Here is a 6,278-nt window from a genome sequence, read left to right as displayed (position 1 = left end):
GAAGTTGGTTCGGTTCCTTGAGAAGAAACCGAGGGAACATCATGGGAGGTGGTTTCGGTATTAGCAGAAATTTGAAGATATGGAAAAGTAGACTGGATGAATTCGAAAAAGAAGTTAAAAAATAGGAGGGAGAAAACAGCCAAGAAATAATTCAAAATGGCAAAAGAGTAAGAAGAAGAAGCAGCAACACACTCAACAAAAATGGCTAAGTGAAGAAGTTGGCAAAGTTGTTTCCTTTCACGTAATACAAGCAATGAATCAACGATAAATATGAGATGAAAGATGATTAGAAGTGATGAGATGAAGAAATGAAGCAGAGAATAAGTTAAATGAAAGAGGTAAAATGTAAAAATGAAGAGGAAAATGGCGTTATATAGATATGGGATCGAGGCGGTTTTAAACCCCAGCCAACTGGGGGATGCCACGTGTCCCATAATTAATGAGAAATGATTTGAAACGATGTGCGTTATGGCGGTTGTCAGAGCTGACCATCCGGGATGAGACACGTGGCCGATGACAGAGGGACGTGACGCAACTGTTCCCGCCAAAATGAAAAGATAACAACAGACAAATGGAGCCACCGGTTTCTTGGTTCATCCACTTCCCGTTACTTCGATAAAACTACGGTCCGAAAAGTGTGGGGACTATCTTTATACGGTAAAAATCGGATATATGCTAGACCGGTGAGACCGGAGACCGAGGGAAGAAAGAAACAAGCACGAGCACGAAGACTTTCTTTTGGGACCGGAGGAGTGCTTGATCCGAAGAAAGCGAAGGACATCGTTTGGTCCGGTTTCTCCATAGGCGAGCTAATCGTGGCCGTTGGTCCGGGTGATCCGTTACACAATTGCCACGCGTCAATACCGTTCTGCCACATTGTACTACAAATCATACGGGTGTCAGACGTATGACCCAACCTTATCCTTTTTAGGGGTTTTCTTTATTCAAAAGGGCTTATGTTGTAAGAGGCCCATAAGGCAAAACTATAAATAGGAGGCATTATTTTACTTTCAAGGGCTGACTTCTTGAGTTCTAGAACATTTGTAATAGCAAAAAATATATAAATCTCTCCCTCTCAATATCTGATTTTGGTGCGGATTTGTTGTGTTCTTCTTTAGATTTGTTCAATCAAACGATATTCAATATATTGGCACATACGTTTAGTGTAAATCATCGATTACTATTTAGATTATTCACAGTTGATCCTACTCCATTTTTCTCTCAATCAAAAATAGATTAAAGTTCAACCACATATCCTATACCTCACTCATAAATTTAATTGATTATTCAAATTTGGGGTAAACATAAATGAATTGATTAAAGAAGCCGAATTTTCACTTCCAACCATATTGATCATAAAAATTTCATAGGGCGTCTTTTTTGTAGCTGCCATTTAAGTCATATTCGGTTTCTAAAAAACTATTTCACTTTTACATACCCAACTTTGGTAAATATCAAACAAAAACTTGTTGCCGCCTCCTCCTCCTTCTTCTTATTAGTTGTCATATAATAGTGTTTTCCGAATCTATAGAAATTGAATTATAATTATTTGAAGAAGCAGGTCTTGACTTTCGAATATGAAAAGTGAGTTTAAATTAAGTGGAGTCTCCATGTCACTGTTACCATTATTTGAATTGTAAATTGAGGTACTATGCATGAGTGAAATGAAATGAGATACCATGTGTTGACACCTACTTTTCACCTCATAAAACGCATATTTTAATTTTTCAAAATTCCCAAGTCCAAGATGGAGCAAGGATGTACCCTCAATAAATTAAAATTTCAAAACCCCAGAAAATTGCAAAAATTGACATTTAACTATTATCCTATAAAAATTGACAATTGTATGAAAATTACGAGTTATTTACTTTTATAAATATAATTCAAAAGGAAATACATATCCCCCTCCGCTTAACTCGTGAAAATTGTTAATTAAGATGACGTATGAATTACGGCTCATTTTGATCGCATTTTTCACATTTTTTAATATTCTCCGGAACTATATCAATATTAGGCTTGCTTTAAAGCTAATATTTTAAATTTACTAGTTTTAATTTTCATTTAGCCTAAATAATTAATATATTTAGCTATATGTACATTTATAGTATATAGTCTATTAAATAAAAGGGGGGTTAATTCAAATATTTTTAAAACTAAGGAGGAGGGGGGGGGGGGGGGGGGGGGGGGGGGATTTATATAAAAATAAAGGGGTGGAAGTTTATTAAAATAAACATTCCACCCCCCACTCTTTCATTTCTCCACCCGACCCCGCACCTCTCTCTTTTAGGCGATTTGTGCGATTTCTAGGGTTCTGCCATGGCGGCGATGCCACGGCATTCCACGACCCTTTTTTGGCCGGATTTGAAAGGGCTTTCTTGCCCAGTCATGAGTTCTTACGTTTTCCAGGTTCAATTTCGTATAAATTTTAGTTACCAATCGTGAATTCAGTTTTTTTTTTTTAGGATGTTACTTAGGGTTCCTCATGTGTATGGTTTCCATGGGCGAGGTCACGAGCCTTTAGCCAACTTGTGCACCATATACACTCAAATGAGGAAACCTAGGGAAATTTCCTAGAAATTCCCTCGGATTGGGTACCACTTTAGGGGTTTCTATCCTATTTAGCCGTTGGAATGTACTGGTTTTTGTCCTATTGATGACTAGGTGTGGTATCCTAGTATTTTGTTGATTTGTTGGTTTTTTATTTGGATTTTAGAATAAAATTTTGTTATATTGTGTGATATTTGAATTTCTGATTGGTTGAGGTACGAATTAGTACAAAAATTGGCTGTAAATCTATTGGTCCTTTACTGGATTTTGAATATTTTTCAATGAGGGTTTCAAATTGGGGGGAATTCGGTGGTGGATTGGCTTCCTTTCCATTTTTGTCCCTAAGACCTATTTCTACTCCTATAAATAGAAAGAAAGTGTCCATTCGATAGGAGGTTTTTTTTTTTTGGGGGGGGGGGGGGGGGGTCTGAAAAAAATAATACAAATCCTTCATTACCTATATATTTCCAGATATATCACAAATATTCAATATATATATCACCTATATACTATGAAACCCTGCTAATATACTACATAGGAACATTACAAATATATACTCTATTGAGACTATCCTAGAAAGACTTATATTATTCAAAAATTCAATGAAAAGGTTTGATTTCCAAAGGGTTTAAGTGTTGGTTTGAAGTGTTAATCCAATTCCTTCCATTTGATCTTTTGGTTGCCCCATAAAAAGGTAATACCCTATTTCAGTTCATTTCATTCCTATTTCTAGCTTAATTTATGCATTAAATTGATTATAATTGTTTAAAGATGGTTGGAAAAAAGCTCCCACCGTAAACCCTAAAAAACAAACCCTAAACCCTATTGTTTGATGTCGGCATGGCTACGGCCACCGCCGGTGCATGGCCACCCCTATCTGGGGGTGACCAGCATCGGCTTCCAGAAGAACCACCACCGAAAAAACATCTATATGCCCAAATATTAAACCCTTTGATTGAAACAACCACTATAAAACCTAACCCAAACCCTATTCAAGAGAAACCTCTAACGTATGTGCATGGCGAGCCCATGGTGTTGTGGGATGAAGCGGAAGTGAATGCAATGATAATACAAGAGAAGCTTCAATATGCAGTGATAGGTAAGTTCTCATATGGATGGCCTGAACTTGGAGAACTACGCATAATAGTCCCTCTTCATTGCGAGATAAAATCTGAGTGCCCCATTGGATATTTGTGTGAAAGACATCTTCTCCTCATATTATCATCCATGGAAGACTATATTCATGTGATGTCCAAACCTGCGTACTCCTTGAAGGCTAAGGATGGTTTCTATCAGATGAGAGTGCAAAAATGGGAACCTTGGTTCCATTCGGAATATGAAACCTCGACTGCCCTTGCATGGATATCTTTTCCTTCATTAGCTCCTAACTTTTTTGTGAAAGAGTCTCTTTTTACAATGGCTAAAGCAGTAGGGAAACCTTTACATGTTGATATGGCAACAAAGAACAAGTCTAGACCTAGTTGTGCAAAGGTGAAGGTAGAGGTTGATTTGTTAAAAGACTTCCCTAAAAGAATTAATGTTGCCATGAAAAGGTCGGGCACTGGAGAGATCATTGCAAACTAGATTGATATTAAATATGATTACATGCCAAAGTATTGTAAATCATGCAGACATCAAGGAGCAATCCTTAGATATCAGTCCTAGTAATCATCCAAAGGAGCCTGGTGGAGCAGTCTCAAAGACTCCAAGAAGTAATCCCCCACATGAAATAAAAGATCAGGAGCTTAAGGAAGATTTGCTCAATGTTCAAATTGATCAGGTGTCAAGAGCAGCAGGTCTCTCTCCTAGACAGACAAGGCAAACGCGAAACTCAAAAATAAAATGAGGAAAGAAGGAAATTTTCCCCCTGTCAAACTAGTATCAAAGAGGCTCCAAACAATCTTAATCATAATGAATAAGCTCTTATTGTGGAATATCAGATCAGTTAATACTCAACAATCCTTTGAGAGATTAACTAATCTGAATAGAAGAAACATATATAGTATTAATGGTCTGATGGAACCTTTTGAAGATGCTGAACAAATAGAAGGATTTAGAAGGAAGTTAGGTATGGAAACAACTTTTGTTAATATCTCATGCAAAATCTGTTTATTCCTCTCAGAGGATGTACAGGATTCTGTGGAGATAGACAATGAACAACAGATTACTTTGAAGCTGTTTCACCAAAGTTTAAACTGTAATATAGTCTTAACAGTGGTGTATGCCTCTTGTGATGCCGGAGAAAGAAGAGTGCTTTGGGATTCCATTAACCAGGTCTCTAATCTTTTTGATTTACCTTGGCTGGTGGGAGGTGACTTCAATGTCATATCTACAGAAGAGGAAAAATTAGGAGGTCTACCAGTCTTGTATAATGAGGAGCAGATTTCAATCATTGTCTCAGCAGTTGTGGTCTACAGGATCTTGGATATGTAGGTAGCACATATACATGGTGGAATGGAAGAGATGAAGAAGCATGCATTTTTAAAAGATTGGACAAGATGGTTTGTAATGATAAATTGCTAGATGTAATGCCCACCATGAAGGTAACTCATCTGATAAAAAGGGGATCAAATCACTCTCCTTTGGAACTTGAATTCTCCACAACTACTGAGGTGATGATAAAGCCTTTTAAGTTCTTGAATTTTTGGGTCTAAGAGAGTTTCCAGGAGGTTATCAAGCAACACTGGTGTATAGATTTTGAAGGAAATACATTTACCAAGTTTCATCACAAGCTCAAAAGGTGAAGAATGCATTGAGAATTTGGAGTAAGAACACATATGGCAATATTTTTCAGCAAGTTGCATCACTGGAAGAGGTAATCAAAGTCCATGAGGAGCAGTTTGAATCATCTCCAACAGTACAGAATAGAGAGAGATGACATAGGGTGCAGGCAGACCTTAGTAGATTCTTACATTTGGAAGAACTGTTTTGGAAACAGAAGTCAGGACTAACATGGTTTCAAGATGGAGATAGAAACTCAAAGTTCTTCCATGCTTATGTAAAAGGGAGGAGAAAGAAGCTTAGAGTGGATAATATCCAAGATGCTGATGGAAATTAGCTAACCAATCAAGAGGAGATCTCACAAGAAGCAGTCAGATGTTATCAGAAGCAGTTTGAAGAAGACAGTCAGATCTGACTGATCTTTACTAAAGCATATCCCTACCCTAGTCACAAAAGATCAGAATCATACCATGGAGATGCTACTAAATGAAGAAGAAGTCAAATAAGCTGTTTTTGCCTTGAATGGAGAAAGTGTCTGTGGTCTCGATGGATTCACATGATTGTTCTTTCAATCAGCTTGGGAGATAGTCAAACTAGATGTGGTGGATATGGTGAAGGAATTCTTTGTGGGGCAAGAATTACCAAGATTCATCACTCATACAAATCTGATTCTTATCCCTAAGAAAGAGCAGGTGCAAAGTTTCTCAGATCTGAGGCCAATCAGTCTCGGAAATTTTACAAACAAAATCATCTCAAGGGTACTGCATGAAAGATTAGTAAAACTGCTGCCAGGTTTGATTTCTGAGAATCAATCAGCTTTTGTGAAGGGAAGGAGTATCATGGAGAATGTACTACTCACGCAGGAGATTGTCAGAGATATAAGAAAGAGAACTAAAACACCAAATGTAGTGGTTAAATTGGATATGACCAAGGCATATGATAGAGTCTCTTGGCTCTTCCTCACCAAAGTGCTTAGGAAATTTGGTTTTAGTGAGGTGCTAATTGACATG

The sequence above is a fragment of the Lycium barbarum genome, chromosome 4 (assembly GCF_019175385.1).
Source record: "Lycium barbarum isolate Lr01 chromosome 4, ASM1917538v2, whole genome shotgun sequence".
In the NCBI taxonomy this organism is placed as follows: domain Eukaryota; kingdom Viridiplantae; phylum Streptophyta; class Magnoliopsida; order Solanales; family Solanaceae; genus Lycium; species Lycium barbarum.
This window is presented reverse-complemented; position numbering follows the sequence as displayed.